Source organism: Nothobranchius furzeri, chromosome 14 (genome assembly GCF_043380555.1).
Source record: "Nothobranchius furzeri strain GRZ-AD chromosome 14, NfurGRZ-RIMD1, whole genome shotgun sequence".
NCBI classification, from domain to species: domain Eukaryota; kingdom Metazoa; phylum Chordata; class Actinopteri; order Cyprinodontiformes; family Nothobranchiidae; genus Nothobranchius; species Nothobranchius furzeri.
Window position 1 is genome coordinate 39237754 of NC_091754.1, and position 14006 is coordinate 39251759.

The following is a 14006-nucleotide window of genomic DNA, read 5'->3' on the forward strand; positions in this document are numbered from 1 at the left end:
TTTGTCCAGTTAACAACTTCATATATAAGATTATTCTTAATGGTTAACATTCACTTCACATAAGTGTGTAAAAACATTCTCACTGCTTGTTGACACAGCTGGTCAAAGGGGGGAGACCGTTCCCATTCCACCCCCCCATGGTACCGGCTGTTCATGAAGCAGCAGCCAAATAGCAATCAGATGTCACGAAGCATTAAAAAGTTTGACCCTCGCCCAGGGAGCTCACAACAGGGTCGTTCATATCTCCATGACCTTAGCTATCATTTCAACAAGTATACTGGAGCTACACTCCCTTACCGCCAGTTGGATGTGATCAGAAATGATTACATCTGAATGGAAGTGGCAACTAAAAAGAGTATGCTAGCACTGCAAAGGTAGCCTGACTAAAACTGACTATGTCCATAAAGCAGGGGTGTTCTGAAGACCCACAACCACACTACCTCTGGCTTTTTGAAGTTTATTTTGGCTCCGAATGTGCACCGGAGATGGAGGAGGACAAAGATTTCTAAGAACTTTTCCTTGAGAATTGACATGCTCAGTACAGCCTCCTTATGGGTGCTGAAGATAATGAGCTAACCTCCATGATTGGTCTCAGGAATAACTTTCATGGACATGAAAATAACCAGACAGAGAGATGGAACCCTGAACATAAACACACACAGACCAATCTTTATTATGGACATCAGAACATCCTACCATACATAAATGTCAGTAATCAGGACGCTGTACCACAGAGCCAACGTAATAACAGAAGAAGAGGAACGCGGACACGGGGACCGACACATACAAACGCTTTATACACCTGTGCATACCCAACAGAAATCAGCTGTAACCGACCACCGCACAGCAGAAAACCATGTAATGAGCTGGCAACACGGATCCTAGACAGAGCTACAGACATTCAAAGGAGACATGGACCCAGGACCATGAACAGGGATGAAGGAGTCTACACCCTGGACCGCTCATGGGACACGCTAATCAGCGGAGAAGGCGTGGGCAGCAGTCCTCGGCTGCCCGCGGATAAAAGCCAACATCATATGGCGGTTACCCTTATGAAGACGCCAGTGACGTTGAATCATGTCGGCAAAGGTAAAAACAAACCGTCATCACACCGTGTACAACGAAGAACTAAAGAAAACAAACACAGTACGAGCGTAACAAAGAAGGTAACAACCGTTCAGCTCACTTTTGGCCTGGAGCAAACTCACAGGCCCAGAAGTCCAACAAGCCATTTTAGCCTCAAGGCTTCCCCACCGGCTCAGACGGGGGTTCACAGTACTCCTCCAGGAGGCAGTTGTCTCGCTCAGGCAAATGCCGCCCTCGTCCTGACGGTTGCTCACCGTGAGGCGAACGCAGGGGCCACAGCCCTGCCCCAAGGCCAAGATCTGATTCTGGACGTGGTTCCCCTCAAGCCCTGTGCGATGCGCTGTGATCTGCCCTTAGCGCCTTGGATAAAGACCCATATAATACTAACGAGGTTCTGCTTGTCTCTTCTGCAGGCCCAAGTACACATCCTTGTGCACCTATGCCACCTGCGGAAGACCTTGTTGTAATGAAGAGCACCCAAAAATAGGAACCTGCCCCAATGGTGCGTCCAGTGACACCTGATCCCAATAGGGTCTGGTGAGGTCACATCCAATAGCACCGGTCCTCGTACATCCAATGCACCTGTCAGCGGGTCAAGTAATCCATTCCCGCTGGACAAACCTAAACTAAAGCTTCTCTGTGGAGTAATCCGTGAAGGTCCCAAATGAAAACTGCACATGCCTGTGACCCTTCAGGGGTGCCTTGGCTGTAATGCTATCTTAGACACCGGCTCAGACGTTTCTATCAGGCCTCGTTCTCTTTGGGAAATCCTCCGCTTGGCTTCAGCTGGACAGGGTCATGTGTCATCACTCACACCCTGCGCTCTGGACGTTAGTCCTTTTTTTAGAAATGTCAAAAAAACTCTGAATCTACACTGAAACCCTGTGTGGGTGTGACATGACATGTTTTATTTTTGATGGCGTCTTAAGCACCCTAGGGCCAAACATAAGAGCTCCGTGTTAAACAGGGACTAGCTCTAAGGAGAGTTCTGGCAGGTTTGCTATTGTACAGCTGTTACACACCTGCTTAGACTCTATCAAAACCTGGATGGTGGGAGCTTTCTACAGCTGAATGAAGATAAGACTGAGATCCTCATCTGTGCCCCAGACAAGCTGGTTCCCAAAGTCAGAGACTCTCTTGGTCAGCTTGCTTCTCACACCAAACCTTCTGTCAGGAATCTTGGCGTGACCTTTGACCCAGCTCTCACCCTGGATTCTCATGTCAGTTCTCTTGTTCGCTCTTCCTTCTTCCATCTCAGGAACATTGCTAAGCTGAGTCCCATTCTGTCTCACTCTGAACTTGAGACTGTTATCCACACCTTCATCTCCTCACACTTAGACTACTGTAACTCTCTTTTCATGAGCAGAACCTCCCTGAACCGTCTACAGGTGGTTCAGAATGCCTGTGCTCGGCTTCTGACCAAGTCCTCCAAACACACCCACATCCCCCCACTTCTCCTCCAGCTTCACTGGCTGCCAGTCAACTTCAGGGTTCATTTCAAGATCCTGGTTCTGGTCTATAGGGTCTTACATGGACAAGCACCATCTCACATTGGTGATCTTCAGTCCCTACGCCTCCAGCAGGTCCCTGAGGTCCAGTGATCAAAGCCTACTGGTTGTGCAGCACCAGGCTAAAGACCAAAGGTGACAGATCATTTGCTGCTGTGGCCCCCAGACTCTGGAACTCTCTCTCCCTGAGCCTGAGATCAGTGGACTCAGTGGCCTCCTTTAAAAGCAGCTGAAGACCCACTTGTTCAAGTTGGCTGTTGTATGACCTTCTTCACCACTCTCTCTTTATTCTGCTGTTTACCACCTTCCTTAGGATCCACTGATTTCCCTCTTTCCTGTACACTCTCTTTCTTTCTTTACATTTTTTAAAATCACAATTGTCTATTTTTGCTCATCTTAAATATATTTTTAATCATTTTCTAAATGCTTTTTTAAAATATTTTTACAGTTTTTGTGATGCGCCTCATGATTTTTATCTTGAGAGGCGCTATAGAAATGATATTTTCTTCTTCTTCTATTAAAGTTTAACATATTTAACATTTCACCAGTAATTAAAATAACATTGATGGCTTGAACTAATTGGTGTAATATGTTCACCATATGCTCAGTGTTTTGTTTCATGAATTTGTTTAACCTGCAGTGGACAAAGGTGGAGATTTTTATCTTTTATTTCATGAGCCTCTTCAGGTCTTTCTATTTGCGGATGGTCCCTAAGCGCTGGCGCAGCTCCGTCACCTCGTAGCGGAGATTTTCACGTATTTTAGCGCGTCGGAAGCAGAGAACGAGTTGTTGTTTTTAAGAAAACAACAAGGCTGTAGCTTTTTGAGTGCCTTGCCGCAATTCCGAAGAGGTGTGTTGTGTTTCTAAATGACACTCGGATCAGGAGTTACTGAGGAGGAAAAGTCGAATCTGTGAATATCAGCCACGTCCGTCTCTTTTCCAGGGAGGCAAGGCCACTGTAAACAAACACGGGACCGGAAGCATGCATGGTTTTATTGTGAAAGTCTCGACCGGAAGTAATCTGCTGCCTGCGTCCAGCAGCTTGAGGCCGTTTTGGGATCCATGCAGGCTGAAGGGGAAAACTGTAGGATTTGGGCCTCATCTGGGAAACGGGTCGTTTAGAACCGGACCGAGAGAACCCCTCGTGGAACCTGGACCGGAACACCGCAAGACCGAGACCACACCGTTTCTGGGTCCCCCGCTGCGGATTGAAGCCTCTCTGGACCAGCTGTAAGTATCTCCGTGGCCTCTTGTGGTCTCTGGGATCTTCCCGTGATTCGGTTCGGTTTTCAGAATCAAACAGAACCTCGGAGCTTTAGCCGAGGTCAGTAAGGAGAGCGGACCTTCATCAGGAGCCGCAGACTGCAGAAAGGCTCAGCATGAAGGAGCGGGGGGCTGGGGCTCGCCTTGGCAGCGGTGGGGGACTCGGGACCGGTTCTGATCCAGTTACACACCGGGCTGTGTAGCTGGCACACCTCGGGTCTAAAGGGTCTGACACGGATGGATGCCGGCCGCCGGTGACGTTCGGAGGCCGGACCTTGGTACCAGCAAGGCGTGTCGTCATGTGAACACACACACACGCACACGCACACGCACACACACACACATCCATTCATCCATCCATCCAGACGAGGGAGACACACTCGCTCTGCTTTCACACCTCTGCATCAGCTGGTTGTTGTAAACCAGTTCCTCGCCAGGCCAACAGAGGGCATAGCGCTGTTCTGAGGTGTCCTGCCACCGTTACAGTCACGTGTCCATTCCTCGCGTGTATTTATTATTGCGTTTACATTGTTCTAATGTGTTTCAGATACTTTTCAACGTGAACACAATATCATCAACCTCTTCTTGCGATCGGCACTTCTGCAGCCGCGTTTCTCGTCTTTTCCGTTCACGAAAAAAACCTTGCTGCACATATTTGTACTCCTTCAGTCACGGGAGAAAAAACCTTCATATTTTCGGACTTTTTCCGTAATGCTCCAGCACTTTCGACGGATAGTTTAAAACGGGGCATGTGTCCGTCACCCTCTTTCGCCCATTGGAGAGCTCTTGCACCGACGCGTTATGGCGTTGCGCGTCTCCGTCCCAATGCAGACGGAGGCGTATAAATTAGGCGTAAGGATTGCATGCTGAAGCTGTGTTAGCTGTCTTAACTCGGCTGTGGTACCAAGGCTACTCTCCTCCACCCCAGGAGTCTACTACAGTTTGTGCAGAACAAGACTTGGGAGAGCCTCTGATCGACTGTTTAAATGAGGTACGCTCCTGGAAGGCAGCTAACTTCCTGTGTTTTAATGACGATAAGGCTGAGGACATAGTTTTCACTCACAGTGACTCATGGTGGGGACCTCATGTCACTGACCTGGGAGTGAAAGTGGACATTTGATGCCCAAGTGAATACAGTGATCAGATCCTGCTTCTTTCAGCTTTGATGCCTGTCTAGACTCATCATTTAAAGAAAGGATTTAGAGACTGTAGCGTGTGCATTTGTCCTGTTAAGGCTGGAATACTGCAGTTCCCTGTAAGCCAGTGCGTGCATGTCTTCCTCAGGGACCTGACAGAGAAGTACAAATTAGGCTCAAGTCTCAAGGGGTGAGCCTTTTCAGTCGGGGTGGGCCATCTTAGGTACCCCTGTATTCGATTCAGGGTCCTACGGTTCAATCATTAAACCATTACCACTATTTTTGGTGTGTTGTTTCCAGCAATCAGGATTTGTTTCTCATGTAGCTTTTTCATACTTTCTAATTAATTTAGAACACATTAATTCAAGCTAATAGCTTTTTCCCCAGCAATACTGTGAGCTGGCTTTTATTTAGCTGCATCAAAACACTTCAAATAAAAAATGCTTGTTTGAAAAATAAAACTCTTAAAAGTACAAAAACAAGGTTTAGCATATTAAAGTTGGAAAATGGAACATTTGAATAAAAAGCTATATTTAAAAACACTAATACCTCTACGGGGCGTTCAGGGGTGTGCACAGCTTCTCCTTTTAAAGCTATGTTTAAACAAAAAGATAATAACATTTTACAGTTTTTTACTGACGTTAGGACCCATTTCTCAATACCTTGGTCACATTTGCAAAACTCTACATACGGTGTGCACAACAGAAGTCTATGTGGGCCAAACTGACGATCAATTATCATTGCTTTGGCACAAAATGCATTGAGTGACTACATCTCTCAAATGTCATGAAGTCCCTTCTCACTCAGACACAACAACTGCCAAAAATCATTGTACTAACAGGACATGTTGCACTTGCTTACATACTGTTCACAAAACTGTAAAACTCATGTTCAAAACAATAACGTACTGCAAACTGAATATGACAACAACATCCAACAGCAATATGTTATTGGAACATAAATGCAGTCTAACCAGCCACAGCTGACTAATTGTAGATGAACAGCTGCACAGGTGTTACACTTTCAATGTCATTATAAAAGTAGTCAACGCCAACATATATAATTGTATGGGACAATGTGGCATTTCACCACTCCCATGCAGTCAGAGTGGTTTGTGGCCCATCCCAGAATGGAGTCACTTTTCCTCCCACCTTACTCTCCATTCCTCAACCCCATAGAGGAATTCTTTGCCTCATGGCGGTGGAAGGTGTTCGACCATCATCCACATGATCAAATGTCCCTTCTGGATGCGATGTATGCTGGATGCCTGGACATATCAGCAGTAGATTGCCAGGGATGGATCAGGCATGCCAGAAGAGTCTTTCCTAGGTGTATTGCCCTAGATGACATAAGATGTGATGTGGATGAGAACCTGTGGCCAAATGGAGAAGACCGAGTAGATTAGCATATTGAATCTGTATCAGTGGATGTTGTGTTTACAAAGTCTTGTGTTTTGGAAGTACTTAGTGCAATAACAAATACCATTAAAAATAAATAAACAGCATGAAATACTGAATAATTCTGCATCATGTCTGATTCATTCCAGTAGCATCTATTGGAAGTACGAACAGAGATGTGTCCTTGTTTTACACAAGAAAATGTAATGCTACATGTTGTTAGTCTTTTTTAGGGCTTTGTTTTGTGGGTGACAAAGTATGTTTGTCGGCTGTCAACCTTTACTAGTGTTCTGGAGGAATGTTTATTTGAGACCTGAATGAAGTGTTTTGGTGGTTGTAGTGCATTTTCAATGTGAAATGAACTGTTTTGCCAAGCTGAAACGCCGTTAGGAGAACTGTGTGGTGTCTAGCAAAAGTGACATTAGTATTGAGAAATGGGTCCTAACATCTGTAAAAAAAAAACTAATTCTATTGGGCACGATACTGGGCTAGAGGGCGCCGTTGCGCTAAAACGTCCGCTCCGCAAGGCAAGGTTGGAACTGTGTAAAATGGCGGACTTGACCCGTCAAGAAGCTGATTCTGAGCCCAGAAGATGTTCTAATGGTAAATACAGTTGTAAAATAAACATAGAAAAAAGGCCTTATCCTGTACGATATGTCTCCGAACACGGTGCTGGAACGTGTCAGCAGTGAACCAACATCCCAGCAGCTGGAAGATTTGTCCTGTTGTTGCAGTACCACCTCTGAACACCAGGGTTCGGTTCACCTGTGTCAGTTATTCAACCCTTAAAGCTCAGTTTCTTATGAAAACAAAGTGCCTTCAATGGTACATCTTTTAACAAACAAGTAGCAGTTGGCACCATTTTCTGACCTAGCAGCTCTATTCCAATAAATAGCTTATTCAGCTGGTTTAATTATGAACTACAGAAGGTAGCTTATTCAGTTATTGGAGAATATCCAAGAAAATCCTCAACACAAATCCAGCTAAGCTTCCCACAATCGTAGCAGCTTTTAAACCTTCAACAAAAGCAGCTCTCATAACACGTGGAACTATTTTTTCCCAAATCAAGGCTAGATTTATATCAGAACAATGAGTGAAATCTGTCCATGGCATGTAAGTGCAACATGGCAGCAAATGTGAAACTATTCCTCATTGCCTTCTTCCCCAGCACCATTGCTGCCATCAGTCTCTGGATTCTAAACTTTCACGTTCTTGTGTAGGAACAGAAGCTGATCAACACGCTCTGATTTAAGTGTGCTTCGCTGTGCAGTGACCATGTCCCAGGAATGCACTGGTACCTCTTGGCTAACTTAGAAACTAGGGATGTCCCGTTCCGATATTGATATCAGATATCAGCCCCAAAACACTATCGGATTATATCGGGCTGCATAAAAAAATCTCAGATATTAGCAGTACATTCTGCTTTAAAGTCCTAGTATGTGATATTTTAACCTGTTTACTATAAATCCTGTGTTTCCAGTTCACAAACGTGTCCTTTTTCACTAATGTTTCTCACCAACATCAATTCTAAATATTCCTCTCAACTTGAAATTTTACATTTTTATATACATAAACTGGTCGACACTCCATGGTCATCCACCATCTTAAAGTACAGTAGCTGTTTAGGGACATACGAGCTCCACGTTACCGTTTGTACTATGACTGTAACCTGAAAGAACCAGCAGAGGGCAGCAGTGCACTCTGGAAGCATGGAGTCTGCTAATTCAACTAAGAAACAGAAAAGAATAGCTACACCGTTGCTGTACTTGTTAGATTGAATAAAAAACAATTAAATCAAAAGACACATAAAATGTCAGTTCCTCATCATGTCCGACACAAGGAAGCTGCACATGTTCAGACCCCGCCCACTATTAGCTGTTCTCCAGCCTCCGATTATTGTCTCTGACTCCCAAACTCACCTCAACTTGTTCATCCGTCTTTTCCTAGTGCCAGAACTCCTGATCCGGTCCCAACGTGTCAGTACCAGAACTACCGACCCGGTCCCAACGTGTCAGTACCAGAACTACTGACCCGGCCCCAACGTGTCAGTACCAGAACTCCCGACCCGGCCCCAACGTGTCAGTACCAGAATTCCTGATCCGGTCCCAATGTGTCCGTTCCAAAGTCCTTCTACTCAAGTCTCCTCTCCTCCTGCCATCTCGGCCATCACTCCCAACATGCTCCAGCGCTCGTCTGCTAGCCAGTGGCTAAATCCGCGTTGTTTACTTTATCTCCACAACACTTTACTAACAGCGATGTAGTTCTCCACGCGTTACTGAGACGCTCTGACACAGAGGGCTTCTTCTCAAATGTTACCTTTAGACCTTGGCCACCTTTTGCTGGTAATCCGTGGGAGTTTACGTACAGTGTACACAGCATCTCCCCACCTCTAGCCATGGCTAACTAGTAGCTCGTTACGTCCATCTTCACCACGCCAGCCGCGAGCCACGATTAGCTGGTGGATAAGTCAGCACTGTTTACTTGATCTCCAGCGTGTCCCTGGCTCACCAACCCTCCTTCACCAGCCGTAGTTAACGATCAGCCAGTGATCGCTCCATGTCCATGTAAGCTGGTAGCGGCAGCTAGTTTGTTTACATCGAGGCTTCATGATCCACGTGAAACGGGTGTTGTGGGAAATTATGTTCCCCTGAAATATTCTGTTTCCCTTAGGCAGTCAAGAGCAAATATTACCAAATCCACAGAACTAATTGTCCATTATGAGGACTAAACTAGCTCAAATAAAAGATGTTAAACTGAGTGAGATTACATTCTTTTACATAACTTTGTAAAACGATAAATAAGCTTGCTGCAAAAGCGTGAACAAGAATGTTTTTACTGTATCTTTTTATTGTTTTTAGGAGGAAATGTTGATTAAACTCACAAGCATAACATTATTACATTACATGACATCATTTTACCGTAAAAGTTTATCACAAATGTTGTGAAAATAGCCTGAAGTGTGATCTCCCGACACGGGGGGACAGAATATTTCAGGGGAACACAATTTCTCGCAACACCTGACCTCCTGGCTGACGTCACCCCTCCTCCGTGTGTGAATGGTGACGGCTTTAACAGAACCAGCTGCTTCCTTCAGGACTGGTAGGTTGATAAAACAGTCATAATTATAAATGCTTTTCTAAAGAGGTCGAGTAGCTTAAGCTCTGTGTGGGTTAGGCTGCACAGGCTGGAAACTGGTTATACAGCCAAACTCATGAGTGGGCCACTGTAGCTGCAATAATTTCTCTGGACTGCACGGTGCTAAAGAGTCACATTTTTTCATCATGATTTCTGTGGATTTCACATATGGGGCCTTTCATTTCCATTCCATCAATTCTATCCAGCAGCACCCACCCTGTTAACTGTTTGGTTCTGACCCGGGGGCAAACAGGGTGAAGCTGCTTTTAGCTACTATGCTGCTCTCAGATGGAATCAGCTTCCTCATGACCTCAGATGTGTTCTAACTCTAGAAACTCCAGCGATCAACGGGCAATCAGGCGGGGTACAGACAGCCAGTCCATCGCAGGGCAACACAGAGACACACAGGACAAACAATCACTCTCTCACACACACACACACACACACACACACACACACACACACACACACACACACACACACACACACACACACACACACACACACACACCTAAGGACAATTTAGACAGACCAACTAACCTAACAGTCATGTTTTTGGACTGTGGGAGGAAGCCGGAGTACCCGGAGAGAACCCACGCATGCACAGGGAGAACATGCAAACTCCATGCAGAAAGATCCCAGGCCGGGAAGTGAACCCATGACCTTCTTGCTGCAAGGCAACAGCTCTAACCACTGCGCCACTGTACAGCTCACTCTAGAAACTTTTAAATGAAAATGGAAAATCTTTGTTTTCATCAGCCTATGAATAAATGTTCCTATGCTGCACCTTCTGCACTGTAACTGCTCACCCTTTAACTTTGTTTCTTTTTATTTTTTGAATACTTTCTGTCACGTTGATTTTAATGTTCTTGCTAATGGAAAGCACATTGAATTGTCTCTGTGTGTGAAATATGCTGTAGAAATAAAGCTGCCTTGCCTTGCCCAGATCCAGCATGAACTAGTCCATGTGATCAGAACAGTGTGTGCTAGCAAAGTAGCAAGGAACAATGTCGGCCATGTGGCTGTATTTTTTGTTCAATTCAATTCAAAACTACTTTATTAATCCCAGAGGGAAATTGATTGTTGTAGTAGCTCAGAATAATAATAATAATCAAGTCATCAAAGAGCTATTGTATATTACAATGGCTGTTGGCAGGAAGGATCTCCAGTAGCGGTCAGTGTTGCAGCCAAACTGAAGAAGCCTCTGACTGAAGACACTCTTCCGTTGTCGGACAGTCTTGTGAAGAGAATGCTCAGGGTTGTCCATAATTTTCTTGATTCTCTGGAGAATCCTTCTTTGCATTATCTCCTCCAGTGGTTCCACAGTCGTCCCCAGAACAGAACCAGCCTTTTTTATTAGGCTGTTGAGCCTTTTTAGGTCCCTGCTTCTGATGCTGCTACCCCAACAGACGATAGCTGAAGAGATTACACTCTCAACAACAGACTTGTAGAAGATCTGCAGCATCTTGCTACAGACATTGAAGGACCTAAGCATCCTCAAGAAGTGCAGTCTGCTGTGTCCCTTCTTGTAAACGGCATCGCTGTTCTTTCTCCAGACCAGTCTGTTGTCCAGGTGAACTCCAAGGTATTTGTATTCCTCAACCACCTCCACTTCTTCTCCCATGATGGAAACAGTGTTTGACTCCTACCTGTTTCTTCTGAAGTCTAAAATCATCTCCTTTGTTTTGTTAACGTTCAAGGTCAGATGATTGTTTCCACACCATGCCACAAAGCGCTCCACCAACTCTCTATACTTAGCTTCCTGTCCATCTCTGATACACCTGACAACTGCAGAGTCATCTGAGTATTTCTGTAGATGACAGGTACTTTGTCATCTACTGGAAGTCTGAGGTGTACTGGGTGAAAAGGAATGGTGAGAGTACAGTCCCCTGTGGTGCTCCAATATTACTGATCACCTGGTTTGATTTGTCCCAAAAGTCCCAAAAAGACAGTTTGTCTCATTGCAGTACTTGCCACACACAAGTTGGTCGGACAGATCCGGGGAGGTCTAATACGTCCAACCTCATCGCTCGTTTCAAGCAGGATCACAAAACGCTGCACGAGGATTTTCTCAGTCTGTGAAATTGAAACTTTAGACACTCGACTTGTAGCAGTTGGTCAGTGAACTATATTGTGTTTTTCCTCATGTCCCTAAGCTCAGCGGTTCACATTTATGCAACCAAAATCAAACATTGGTCAGTTTTTTATACTTACTGTTGCTGGCTTTTGTTTTCTGTTTTGAGTACTATCACTTGATCAGGCCTTTTATACATTCTGCACTATGAAATAGGTAAAGTACGTATGATTTGTGCTGATATCATATTGGATTGGTATCGGTATTGGTCAATACTGAAGGCTGCAATATCGGTATCGTATTGGAAGTGAAAAAGTAGTATCAGGACATCCCTATTAGAGGCCATAGGATACAGCACTTGATTGTTTTCCCACCAGTGGAGGGGTGACGGTGGCACAGGAGTTAAGTGCTCGCCCCGCAATCGGAAGGTTGCAGGTTCGAGCCCCGCTCAGTCTGTCGCTGTCGTTGTGTCCTTGGGCACGACACTTAACCCACATTGCCTGCTGGTGGTGGTCGGAGGGACCGATGGCGCCAGTGCTCAGCAGCCTCGCCTCTGTCAGTGCGCCCCAGGGCAGCTGTGGCTACATCGTAGCTCATCCCCACCCGTGTGTGAATGTGTGTGAATGGGTGAATGACTGATTGTGTTGTAAAGCGCCTTGGGGGTTCCAGAACTCTAGAAGGTGCTATATCAAATACAGGCCATTTACCATTTCTCTGCTGCAGGGCTTTTGTGTTGCTCCTCCTCACTGGTCATCACAGAGCTGGCTGTGTTGTGGTTTACCTCATGCTGAATACAGTCATAAAATAGACTAACACAAAACGTCCAATTGAAGTCAAAATTCCAATATAAACTACATATGAAGTGAAACAAAATACAGTCAGTTCAGTTTCTCCAGTTTATTACCACAAGTCTTTATCATAGAGGACATCTTATTTATCCAGATGAGTCGATTGAGAACTGTTCTTATTTACGATGAGGATCTGGTTACACCAAAGAAAAACAGGTAAGGTAAAAACATACAAGATCAAAATAAGATCAATTTGTTAGACATGAAGACAAAGGACTGTTCTCATAAACATGTATCAGCACATTGTGCACCAGTAAAAAACATTTTCCTTACAAAATAACATTGGTTCAATAAAGTTCTGGGGGAAAAAGTAACTTGAAAAGATGTCGCACTAGTGCTACGTTTTAAAATAGTTTATCGCACAGAGAGTTTTTTTCATCACACATGCAACATATATGTTGCACTGTACAGCCCTGTCAATACCTCTTATGGACATCAGAACATCCCACTGTACACAAACGATCACTTACCAGAACACTATACCACAGAGCTAACATGATAACAGAAGAAGGGGATCTCAAACTAGAGGACCAACACATACAAAACACACTAAAAACCTGTGGATACCCAACATGGCCACTGAAGAAAAGAAAACAACAACAGAAAATAAAAACAAACCATCAAGGAGAACCAGGACAACAGAGGGAGCAAAACCAAAACCAGCAATAACCCTTCCTTACATCAAAGGCATAACAGAAAAAAAAGGACAGTGATGAAAAGACACAACACCAACACACCAACAAAACCATACCTGACAGTCAGGAACAGAGTGGTACACCCACAAGACAAAATACCAGCTGGACTAAAATGCGGTGTCATCTATGAAATACAATGCTGACTGTGCAGTAAAACATACATAGGAGAAACAGGACGCCAACTCAACACACGAACAACAGAAATTCAAAAGAGTGAGAAAGAAACTAAACAAAGGTACACAAGAGCAGCACAACAGGAAGCGGAAAGTTCAATAAATAAATCAGCGGTAACGGAGCGTTGCACAAGGGAAAATCACATAATGGGCTGGGACAGCACACGGATAATAAACACGGAACAACAACAATACAGAAGATGGATTATGGAAGCGATAGAGATAAGGAGACGCAGACACAACACCGTTAACAGAGACGATGGTGTTTACATGTTGGATAACACATAGGCCTGTGTTACAGGGCTGTGCGTTAACATGTTTAGCTTATAGCACTGGCGCTACGAAGTTCGTAGGTTTTGTAGCACAGAACAAAAGGTTGTAGCACCAGCATAAAAAATTGTTACAATCTCTAAAACCAAAGTAGTTCTTATAATTACTTAAACACACTGACAATCACCAGCAGTGCATATGATTAAAACACAACAACCGCCAAAGCAGATTCCTGGTAGCGAGAGTCTAACTAATTAATTATGACCAATAAGATGTGATATTCCATATAAATATGAAATATTAACCTGGTTGATCTTTGAATGTTTAACCAGAAGATTCTATGGTTCTTTGCTTCTTCAGGGACCACAAACACACTTCGTATTAATTCAGACAGTCAGGTATATAGTTTATAAAAAAATTT

At 44.5% G+C, this 14006-nt stretch overlaps 1 protein-coding gene across 1 annotated transcript in view; it reads left to right on the forward strand.

Moving 5' to 3' along the window:
- Positions 1-3630: 3630 nt before the first annotated feature.
- Positions 3631-14006, forward strand: part of LOC107389521 (ras-associated and pleckstrin homology domains-containing protein 1) — a 79397-nt gene continuing 69021 nt past the window's right edge. The window contains exon 1 of the mRNA XM_054746533.2: positions 3631-3824. The gene's annotated coding sequence lies outside the window, so the exon portion shown is untranslated. The remainder of the gene's footprint in view (positions 3825-14006) is intronic.